At 41.2% G+C, this 12,261-nt stretch overlaps 1 long non-coding RNA gene across 1 annotated transcript in view; it reads left to right on the top strand.

Annotated features, from left to right (window-relative positions):
• The window catches only part of LOC131998785 (uncharacterized), a 66,238-nt gene that overhangs the window by 43,156 nt on the left and 10,821 nt on the right, over nt 1-12,261 (top strand). Inside the window, exon 2 of the long non-coding RNA XR_009398862.1 lies at nt 2,876-2,973. This is a non-coding gene — a long non-coding RNA (uncharacterized LOC131998785). The remainder of the gene's footprint in view (nt 1-2,875; nt 2,974-12,261) is intronic.

Raw genomic sequence — 12,261 nt, 5'->3', positions numbered from 1 at the left:
GAGGGGGCCTGGTGTATCTGGGAATCTTAAAGCCAAGATCATTCTTAGCTGAATGGGGGTGGATTCCTGGGAAGACTTCTCATCATTACAAAGTATTTGTTAAGTCTTAAGCTCTAATAGTTTCTCAAAAAGTGAATATTTCTGGAAAAGACCCTTAGGAGGTATGAGAGAGACATATTCTCGGGTAAGAGGCCAAAGGCAGGCGGTCAGGCTCTCAGCAGCATTCTGTGCTAGGGTGATTAGTTGATTGTTCTCGTTGGCCTGGGACTATTCCAATTTTGCACAGAAACTCCAGCCCCGCCTTCAAAATACTCAAGACTCTGCTCATATGTTACCTCTCAATAGAGGCCTTCCCTGATCATTGTCTGACATAGTATCCCACCCCATTCCCAGTGGTCACATCCTACCCCCTTATCTTGATAATGCTTATGCCCGTGAAAACATCTTGTTTATTTGCTTATTTTCTCTTCTTCAAAACCAGAATATAAGTTCCAGAAAGACAGGGATTTGGGCTTGTTCACTGTTGTATTCCCAGCACATAGAACAAGACTGTGTACATAGAATGTGCTCATTATATATCTGTTGAATGAATGATCACTGTAAAGGTTTCCAGGGCTGTGCTCAGCTTTGGATGTATAATGATGAGCAAAACCAGAAATGCTTCTTGAGCTCATGAAGCATTGAATTTAGTGGAGGAGAGAGAAACATCAATGGATATTTTCACATACACAAGTAAAATTACAACTGGGTTGAATGAACAGATGCCTAAAGCCTAAAGGAAGGGTATGGATGCTTTGAGAAAGTTATGATGCCAGGTGGAGTCTGGGGCCCTGAGCTAGTGAAAGCTTGCCTAAGGAAGTAATGATTGTGTTGAATCTGAAGGTTGGAGAAAAAAATGCTTTCTTTGGAAGAGGAAACTGCATGTGCAAAAGCCCTGGGGCAGAATGGTACAGGCTTGTTTCAAAAACCACAGCCAGGCCCTGTGGCTAGTATACAGAAAGCAAGAGCACTTATGGTGCCCTGTGAGGCCAGGCTGGAGAGGTAGGCACAGCCAGGCCACTTAGGGCCTTGTGCATTGGAGGCCTTGCTGAGGATTTGCCTATTTTTTCTTCAAGAATGATGGGAAATCATTGAAGGTTTTTAAGCAGGGTGTGTGTGCACGTGTGCATGCATTGTGTGTGTGTGTGTGTGTGTGTGATGATTAATCTTTTGTATTTTGAAGTGAACTTCTAGTTGATTGTCAGGATTCCTCCATCCCAGTGGCTAAATGGTTAAAAGGTTAAAAGTCAGAAAGAGAATAATTAAAATATCATCATTAAAGGTGGCTCAATATCTTAATTCTTTTCTTCTTCTCTCTGTTGATGTGGCCTAAATAAAGGCAGAACAATGGGGGAATCAAATTTGTGGCCAAGTAGTTTTTTGAGGACTCTTTCTAGAACTTGGGACTCCATAGATCTGTGAAGCCATTGTTTTCAAAGCACTCTCCTAGGCTCTGTGGGAAGAGAAAAAAGAAACCACATGAATGTTCTTCCACCTTGGGGAGCTTAGATATTTAATGACAGGTATGCAAATGAGAAAAGGTATAGGATAGACCCAGAAACAAGTTGTACAAGAACTGCTTCCTAGAGATACTCAGGCACATGTTAATATACAACCACCTGAGAGCAAGGTCCATGTCTGAATCATTTTCATTCTTCCCATAGAAGTTAGCTGACTACCTTGCCCAAGAGATATGTTAAAGGAATGAAGCTAAGTCTGGTCGCCTCAGTAGAGAAGAACAATTAGACAATAAGCAAATCAGGCCTCTGGTGATACTTCCATTGTAAAAAGTACTTCTAAATAATGTAATCTACGTGACAAGTTTTACATCCATTTTTTTGGTTGTTCACTGCTGTGTCCCCGGTGCCTAGTATTTTGTCATTCAATAATATTTGTTGAATACATGAATTTCCTACCTTAAGTGAGAAGCTTAAGAATGATCACGTCAGATGACTTAATGAGGAATTGCTTAAGTCAATTAATGGTCCCTCTATATGATGGGATACTATTCAACATCTAAAGAGTATGTCACTGGGATTCCTGGCTGGCTCAGTCGGTAGAGTTGGAGCATGTGACGAGGTTGTGAGTTCAAGTCCCATGTTGGTTACAGATAGTCCTTAAAGTAAAATCTTAAAAATAAAATAAAATAAAATAAAGAATATGTCAAGGAAGAAGGCTTCCTGACTAGGCAGGTTGGTGATAACACAGGCCTTGGTGGCCCACTGTCTGAAGTGGAAACCCAGTTCTGCCACTCACTAGCTGTGTGACCTTGGGAGAGGTTTTAACCTCTCTGTAATAGGACTTCCTCAGCTGTACAATGGGTATAATAAGAGTACATACCCCAGAATTCTTATGAGGATTAATGAGCTGATATATAATGAGTTTATATATAAAGTATGTAGGGCAGGGCTTGCTATGCAGTAAACACTCAGTGAGTATCAGTTCTAAATGCTTCGCATATAGTGATTCCCAATCCTCATAACAACCCTATGAAGCAGACACTGATTTGCAAATTAAAAAAATTTTATTTTATTTAAAGATTTATTTATTTATTAGAGAGAGCATATGCACTGGGGTTGGTGGGGAGGAGCAGAGCGAGAGGGAGAGAGAATCCCAAGCAGACTCCCCGATGAATGTGGAGCCCTAGACAGGGCTCTGTCCCGTGACCCTGAGATAACCACCTGAGCAGAAACCAAGAGTCAGATGCTTAATTGACTGAGCCACCCGGGCAACCCGGATCACCGTATTTTAGTAAGTGTGATTCTCTGAATGTGAGGAGTAGAAGTTGGGCAGTATTATGAAGAGGAATAACATGATCTAATTTGTATTTTAACAGGATCACTGTATCTGCTGTGTGAAAAACAGACTGGGGAGGCTGGAAGGGGCAAGGCCAGAACCAAGGAGACTACTTAGGAAACTATAGCAAGAGTCAAGGTAAGATATGTTGTTGGCTTGTGTCAGGATGGCAGCAGCTGAGGTGGTGAAAAACAGTGTGTTTCAGGATATGTTTTGAAGATACAACTCCATTCCAGGAGTTGCTGATGGAATGGATAGGAGGTATGAAAAAGATGAGTCATGGATGAATACACAATTTTGGAGCCAATCAACTGGAAGGATGGAATTACCATTTACTGAATAAGGAAAGACTGTAGGAGAATGGGGTTGGAATGTGTAGTTGGAGATGCCTATGTGTCACCTATGCTGAGATGATAAGTAGACGGGGGGACATATGAGTCTGGAGTTTAGGGAGGAGTTCTGGGATAGAGATAGGATGTACAACTCATTGGCCTACAGACAGTGTAAAAAACCATGTGACTGGTTAAAATCACCAAAGCAGTAAATAGATATGGAAAGCAGAAGTCTAAGGCTTGAACCCAATCTTCAGAAGCTGGGGCGTGAGGAGGAACTAGCAAAGACTGAGGGGGACCTCAGTGAGGCGGGTAGAAAACCAGGAGCATGATAGAATCCTGGTAACCACCCAAAGAAGAGATTCAAATGTTTTACATGTTTTAAAATGTAATCTTGGAAACATCCTTGTTAGTTGCCCCTGTAGCCATGTAGGTGATGTCACAAGTGGAGGAACCAGGGCTCACACAGTTTGGGTCCAAGATGCACAGTTTGTAGCAGAAATTGGATTAGAGAATGATTTGTCCGACTTTATGTCCAGCGTCTTTTTCTCGTACTACATTTCTGCACCATGGACCCCTCTTGGTCAGAAGAGGGAGACTTGTCCCATCAATTTTATTGAGTTATTCCCCTTAACTTGAAAATGGTCTGTTCTAAACTAGTCATTCCACTTGTGTGCCCTGGTGGAGAAACCTATTTGGTATTCAAGTAAGAGCGCCTACAACAAAAGAAGACTGAAAAGGAAATAGGTTAGGCAGCTGCATTTTCAACAGCTGAAGAATATGATAGAATTAGCCTGCTTAGGGATTTCAAGTTGGAATTCCCCAGCCTGGTGGGAGTTGATGGGCATGATCACAGAGCCTGTGCTCTGGGCCACAGAGGGTCAGTTGTACAGAGCTGTGTGTGCACTCACACTCGCACCTAGGGTGTGTGGATGCATGTGCATATGAGAGAGAGAGAAGGAGTAAAAAAATATTTAAAAAGCAAAATACCTTGCCAACCTCATCAGCCTGTTTGTTGAACTGACCCTGGGGTGCCTAGACCCAATGGGCCTGCAGGGCTCTACCAGAAGAAGCCTGAGATCAGGCGGATGAGAAGTGACAGAGGTGGCCCCACTATGGAAAGAGAAGTCAGGGACAGTGATACATTCTCTGTTTGTTTCCATCAGTATAGAGAGGAAGGTGAAAGCCATCCAGAAATTTCAATACGCTCTACCTACCCCACCTTCTTCCAGGCGTCAGTGACATGATCTTGAAACTGGGAAAACGGAGTTGGACAAAACTGTAAGGAATTCTATGGAGTGGGGGGTGGGCAGGAGGACACTGAAATATCTCTAAAGGTAAAAAATCTGTAAAGGCTAAAAAAATGAGTAAGAAAAAAAGTTCAGGATAGAATGGGCCAGCAAATAGTCTGGTTGAAGCTCAACACATGGAGAGAAGAGACCCGGGTGAGGAGTTACCTGAATTTGGGGGAGGTGGGATGTGAGACGAGGCAACTCAGAAATAGGCTTCGACACAGAGCCACGATCTGTGGGGTCACCCCCAGTGGCCTCTGGTTGTTGGCAAACCTATTCCAGCTGCAAGGGGGCTCAGACTATTTAATCCGACATTGTTTCTTAGAGGGTAAGTAGTTTTTTTTGTTTTTGTTGTTTTTTTTGTGTTTTTTGTTTTGTTTTGTTTTTTTAAATGAAGACTTAATTTGTTAGAGCAGTTTTGTGTTCAGTTTTAGAGCAGCAAAATTGAGGGGTAGGTACGGAGATGGCTCACAGCTGCCCTGTCCACACGCATAAATAGCCTCCATCATCATCAACCTCCCCCACCAGAGTGGTATGTTTGTTATAACTGATGAACCCATACTGACCCGCCATATTGCCGCCAAGTCCATCATTTATGGTACAGTGTCGTCACACATTTGTGCTAACGCACAGACTGTACTACCCTAATGTAAATAAATATGGACCTTGGCTTAGCAGTTTTCCTCTTGCAAAGATATGTAAGTAAATGTAGAAATGTTTAAGAGAACCATCAAACTCAGAATAGTTCTATTAATTTGTGTACCTTTGGTATTTGAAGTATTTGCAATATTTACAGGAAATTGGCCCAAGAGAGTAATGGTCATTTTTTTGACTATTTTAAATAATGGGATTAAGAAATTGATTTAGTTATGTGATTTTAAATTAAAAGACATTCTAAAATTACCATCAGTATTGGAATATTTGAGAGACTGGAAAATTTGTCATGCTTTAAAGTTTATTTTATTAGAGCTTTAAGAGATTTTTAGATGTTTGATGTCCTTATAAAAGATTAAGTATGTCATGTTACATATTAATATTGAATATATTTATAGTATATTATGTAACTGCAGCAAATGTATTTATAATATAATTTAAATATTAAATATATATCACTTATATATTAAATTTTAAAATATAAATGTGGCGTAAAATGTTTGAGTTAGTTTTGTAAACTGAATTTGTAAATGGAATCAAGCATTAATTAAAAACCTCTTAAATGTGATTAACACTTGATGTATTTATGAAGACCAATAATACCTCCAAATTGAACTTAAAAGTTTAAGGGAGACCTAAATTTTTCAAGTTTGTAACCTCAACAGTTTGAGGATTAAATTTTAAAAATCGAAGTAGCTCTCTGTAATCATTTCTATGTAAAGAGAAGGTCCTTGATATTACAAAAAAAAAATCTCATTATTCTGTCAGGGGCCTGATGGCAGCTGGATGCCTGGTCCTCCATGTGTTAATGACTCGTATTTCCAGCTAGCTTGCCCTTGGAGGATGGCAGGCTAAGGCAGGACTCTGTGGGGGAAGTGGAGAGCCTTGGTGTCTGGGAGTCCAGGAGGTAGAGGCAGCGCAACTCCCTTTTTCCTCAGGGGCATGTTGATTTTGCCTCTATAGGAGACTGGGCAATAGGGCTGAGAGCTACAAAGATAACAGGGAAAGCAAAATGCGAGAGTAGATGACAGAGTAAGAGGCAACTTTAGAAGCAATAAAGGAACCAAATCATTTTATAGATAAGGAAACTGAACCTGGGAGAGGTTAATGATTCGTCAAGATCTCTTGGCTGGCTAGTCAGAGGTAGAGATGAAACTGGACAATGGATCCTCTAACAACTCCTAATTCAGGATTCACTGATACCAAGAAGTTTATCAGTGCAGGGTAGGTGGTTTTGATGGTCAACATCAAGTCAGAGCACAGGTTGATGGTACAGATTTTACAGTTTGTCTGAAGGGCTACTGCCTGTCTTCCAAGGCTTTAGATAGAAATCGTTAAATACACTCACCTCCTTCCTGTAGACTTTTAAGTCTCTTCTGGATCCTGGGCCTGAATCCTGGACCTTTCAAAGCAACCTAGTTCTGAGAGGAAAGTCCTCAGGACTAAGATGTCCTTATTTGGGTAGAGGTCTTAGGAGGAGCCCCCCTTTGAGGCCCTCTCTTAGGCCCTGTGCAAAACACCAGTGTGGCAGCGTCCAACTGGGATAGGTCCTGGTGGGAGGAGGAATGGGAATGTTTGGGGGGAATGGGCCTGGTGAGGAATGAGGGCAAATCCGTGTATCCTGGAAAATGGAAGATTTCTGAAAAGGGCAAGGATAGAGGATGTGATTTTGCAAGGCTGCCCCTGAAGGTAAAGAAAGGAGGAGAAGCCCAAAGGAGGTGTCCTTGAATTTCATCCTCTAGCCAGCTCTCCCAGGAAGGAGCTTCTGAGCTTCTGAGGGATGTCCCTGAGGTGGGCTGAGGAAGCTCTGAGTGAACATCTCTAAGGGAGGAGGGGCAGTGGCACCACTGAGGACTGTGTGAAGTACAAGGAGCCCCTCATTTTGCATGTTCTTCCCATGGCTCTTACCATATCTACCACATTTAATAATGTGCTTTACAACTGGGCTGATTTGGATACTTTTTGCAATAATCTCTCTAGGGAGACAGAGCAGGTAGAAATACCCTTGTTTTAAAACTGGGAAATCTTTAAGACCCAAAAGGATAAAAACATGCCAAATAGAGGAAAAACCTAGGAAGAGGTAGGGCCTGATTTCTCAACTCGAATCTAGTGACCCTACCTACTTCTTCCATTCTTCCTCTTTTCCTTCTCTTTTTAGTTTTAATGGTTTTATTCGTTTTTCTTCCTTATGGAGGCAATATATGATCCTTGCTAAATGTTATTAAATATATTAAGATAGAATAAAATATAGGTAATAGTAGTAAAGAAAAAATTATAATTCTACCACTTAGAGATGATCACTGTGAACACCTTGATGTATGTCATCTTGCATTCTTTTCTGTGCATACAATAGATGTTATTATCAATATGGCTTCATACTACTTGTCTTTTCTATAACACGCTTTTTTCCTTTTTCTTCCCTTTTTTTTTGCCTTGACCCAAAGAGGGGGAATAAAAGAGCCTTTAGACTAAACTCTTTTTTAAAAAAAAAATTATTTTAGAGCTAGATAGAGGGGGAGAGGGAGAAGGGCAAGCTGTCCCTGCACTGAGCACAAGAAATTGATTTAGTTTTGTGATTTTAAATTAAGTCCTACTGGGGCTCCGTCCCAGGAACCTGAGATCATGACCTGAACTGAAATCAAGATTTGATACTTAACTGACTGAGCCACCTAGGTGGTACCCCTAGACTAAATCCTTAAATTTTTATTTTTATTTTTTTTTGCAGGGGGTGGGGGGCACCTGGGTGGCTCAGTTAGTTAAGTGTCTGCCTTTGGCTCAGGTCATGATCCTGGAGTCCCATGTTGGGTTCTGTGTTCTGCAGGGAGTCTGCTTCTCCCTCTCCCTCATGCACTCTCTCTTTTTCAAATAAAAAATAAAATCTGAAAAAAAAAAACTTTTTTAACCAAAGTAATATATGTACATGATTGAAAAAGTTAAGCTAGTACTACAACTCTAATGTTGAGAAATATTTACCATGTTCCTCCTACCCCACATTTGATTCCACTCCAGAGGTGAGTACTTCTAAATCTTAGAGCTTTCTAAATAGCAAGCTTATAATGCTATTTTTTAGGCTTCAGGTTTAGATATTATGCATTGATTTCCTCTGTATGAGATGATGGTTTGGTTTCTTACATTGTGTCCCCCATGTCCCTCACTCTTTCCTTCCTCCCTTTCTCCAAATATGGTCATAACACTGTTTGGTAATGTGGATTAAATGACTATTCAGTAATCACATTTCTACAGGTATGTAAATATCACTAAGGCTGAGCCATATAGGGTACTAGGAGTGTGCTTTCTGTTTTATCAAATTCTTTGTGCCTGGAGTTAATACTTAACTTATTTTTGCTTTAATTTGCTTAGTTGCTTGGTTTTCTATACCGAGCTCTTTCACATAACTGCTAACCACATCTCAATCTATGTGCAAACATTATTTATTTATTTATTCCCTGATAGAGCCCTCTTAAGAGGCTCCTGTCTCCCATCCCCTATCAGGACAGGTAGCTCTCCAGGACTGCTACGTGTTCTTCTCACCATCACCCTGGAACTTTCCTCCACCTCTCTCCCAAGTTGGATCCTCGAATTCTGGCTTCCATGTCTTCTTGTGTCTTAGTTTACTCTCTTAGTTTTATTATATATGCTATCCAGGAGCGACCTGAGACCTATGTCTTTTTTACCCTGCTACATATAAACCTCATCCTTTTAATGTGTGAGGAAATAAATGTTGGTTTTTGTTTTCAGTTCAGCATAAACCAAGGAAAGGAATTTATCCCATGTGGAGTCCAACAATTTCCATTCCAGAATTAGTCAAATTTGTTTTCTTTCTAGATTCAGCAAGCTTGTTACATTTAGAATCTTTGATTTTTTAAGTTTTTATTTTTTTAAGGAATTTATTTATTTATTTATTTGTCAGGGAGAGAGAGAGAGAGCGAGCACGTACACATGCACAAACAGGCAGCGTGGCAGGCAGAGTCAGAGAGAGAAGCATGCTCCCCACTGAGCAAGGAGCCCGATGTGGGACTCAAGCCACAGGACACTGCCACTGAGCCGAAGGCACAGCTTAACCAACTGTGCCACCCAGGTGTCCCCTTTGATTTTTTAAAATATAATTTTATTTTTTCAGTGTTCCAAGATTCATTGTTTATGTACCACGCCCACTACTCCATCATTGCCTTTAGTCACAAGGCAATAGGAAAAAAAAGGAAGAAAACCCTTTATCTGAAAATCCAATCTGTGACTATCAGAGGAAAGAACAGTATAATGTTTGCTCCATTTAAAGAAAAAGGTGATTTGAATTGAACATCTTCAGCCCACCCACAATCTCTCTGCTTGGAGAGACTGGTGGGTGATGTGCAAATTGTCACATGTGCCTGACCTGGCCTGGCTTTCTCCCAGATTTCAGCCATGTACGTGGCCTGTGGGCTCTCAGATGTGGTTCAATGCTTCGTTTGCCACATTTTTTTTTTTTTTTCAGTACAAAATGCAAGCCTTGGACAGGTGCTGGGGATGTAATGACTTCTGAAATTGTTTCCCAGAAGGCAGTGACTCATCACAGGAAACCCCTTTGTTTTCTCTCTGACCTTCCCTCGGCTTCCTGCTCCACCCATCTGTGCGTGAGTTGTCACATTCCTCACCAATAGACAACAACTTACCTCTCACTTGAGTCAAGAGTGGTAAGTGGAGATGGTTCTGGGAGTAAGTTGAGGCCACCTCTTCCAACAGCAGTGCCCATGAAGGCAGCAGGCATGTTCTTAGTGCCTTGGCCTCTCCCCATTGAGCTATGGGTCAATTTCCATTCCATGACTCCTGGTAAATCCCTTTTCCTGTGTTCCTAACCACATGGATTGTCACATTATCAAAGAAGTGGATTTGCTCTCTTAGCCCTTGCTCTAATCAGGGACTGCTTTTGTAGAACTCCTTTTCTGGAAAATACATGTCACTATACATTTAGTAACAGGTGTTCAATGGTTTTTCATTGATGTGTGCTAAATCAAAGAGGACGTTGGTGGTGGTTGACCCACAGGGCTTCTTCAGGTACAGCCAAGGTCTACCATGGATAAATGTTGAAGTGAACCATACAACTTGGATTCCTACATATTTAGAGTTTAAAAGGAGCTTAGAGGTTATCCAGACTTGCTTTTTCCTTTTATAAGCAAGGATCTTGAAGACCCATCAAGTTACTTTCTCATGATCACCAGTCAGGTCCTGGCCTTGTTGGTCCTGGCTCTTCTGAGGCTGTCTGCATGCTAATGCCCCCCTCTGCACTGCTCTCCAGATGCACTGCAGTCCCACTTCGGCTGCACCCCTTCTTGGCTCTCTGCATCTGAGGGTGAAGAGGGTGAAGAGTCAGGCTGGCAAAAATCCTCCCACAAGGTCTCACCCCTCCTCTGTCACTGCTTTCCCTGGAGTCCCGCCATGGCCAGGCTTCTCTCAGACTACGGGCAGATTCAGAATGTTGACTTTGGTTTCCTTTGGCTGAGAACCCATGACTTTCCATGAAGAGTATGTTTCAAAGTAGTTCTTCAAAAATGTCATAGCAAAATACTCACCAAAGAAAATTTCAAGAAGACACAAACAAGTGGTTTTTCAACTTTTTGGATGTTTTCCTTGGGCATTTCCCCATTACACTCCTCCCTTCCAAGGAATAGGTTGGTTGTTTAACTGTAACCATCACCTTACTCATTCAGCTTTGTATCCTGCTGTATTCCATTTGTGTTCTTTTAGGATAACTCTATGACAGAAGGATTGGGAGCAAATACCCGGTCTGCTTTTTTATGAAAGCTTCTGTTAGAACACTGTCACCTATTTAGAAAAATAGGTTCTTTATGTTTTGGTAGGACAAATGATAATGTGCTTGTCTAAGACACATTTGGGGATGGGGCCAGGAGACATGTTCCATATTCCCACTATATCTTTCCATCTTCCTCACTACCCTGTATGAGGCAGCAGGGGTTGCATTCTCTGTCACTGTCAATGGGACGCTGTGCTGATAATCTATGAATCAGAACTCTTCCTTTGCTGCCATGTCCACATTCAGTCATGTCTCCATGGTGGCAGCAGCTCAGCCCCAATCACCATGTTGACCTATTTGTCATCTCTGATCCCTTGTTTACTGTGAAGGAATTTGTCATAAAATAACCAGCTGGGAAGCCTGCACACCCTACAACTCTGTGAAAGCAGAAACCAAGTCTTCTTATAAGTCTTTGGACTGTTTCTCTATCTCCAGTCTGATGTCTAGCAGAAGAAGACACCTAAGAAATGTTCAGCGAGTGAATGAATGGCTAATGTTAATTGTGACTGTAGAATAGTCTTCCTTTTTGGTGACTCCAAAAGCAAAACCACAACTAATGGGAACATCCTTGCCAAACTATTTCCTACCACAAGGGAAGAAATAAACTGAATCAGGAATTGAAAATCAGGAAGGCTGAGAAGTATCTTGGGTAGCAGTGATGATTCCTGGTTTCTCCGGTTCTTTCTTCCTAACTCCTCACAGCCCATAGACCTTGGGTATTACAAAATCCTTTTTATCATTTAAGAATTACAAATGCCTAATTTTTCTTTGTTGTCCTCCTTAATTTTGAAGCAAAAAAGGTTTATTTCCCAAGATAGGTGCAACAAACTCAACTCTAGGGGAAACCCCACATCTTCATAAATTTCCCTTAACATCTCAAAATCTTAGTCATGGGCTAACCTAGTTTTTGATGTAAAATTGCTTCTCAGTGGAAGATTACTCAGCAGTAAGAAAGAATGAACAATGTGATAGATACAACCACCTGAATAAATCTCAAAATAATTTTGCTGAAAGAAATCAGAGCAAACAGTATATACCCTGTGATTCCACTTACACAAAATTCTAGAAAATGTAAACTATAGTGACCGAAAGTGGTTGCCTCGTAGGTGGGAAGGGAAGAAGTAGGAGGCAGGGGTTAGAAAAGGGTACCAGAAAACTTTGGGTTGTGATGGGTCTGCTCATTATTATTATGATTGTGGCAATGGTTTCATAAGTGTGTATGTATGTCAAAGCTGGTTGAGTTATGCATTGTAAATATGCAAATTATATTGGGTGTCAGTTACACACCAATAAAGCTGTTTTTAAAATTTTTGCAAGGAAATGGAGTCCTATTCCCCACCCTGTATTTCCTACCTCACTC

This window comes from Mustela nigripes, chromosome 13 (genome assembly GCF_022355385.1).
Source record: "Mustela nigripes isolate SB6536 chromosome 13, MUSNIG.SB6536, whole genome shotgun sequence".
Classification (NCBI taxonomy): Eukaryota; Metazoa; Chordata; class Mammalia; order Carnivora; family Mustelidae; genus Mustela; species Mustela nigripes.
Note: the sequence above shows the minus strand (reverse complement) of the source record. Positions and strands in the feature narration are given on the sequence as shown.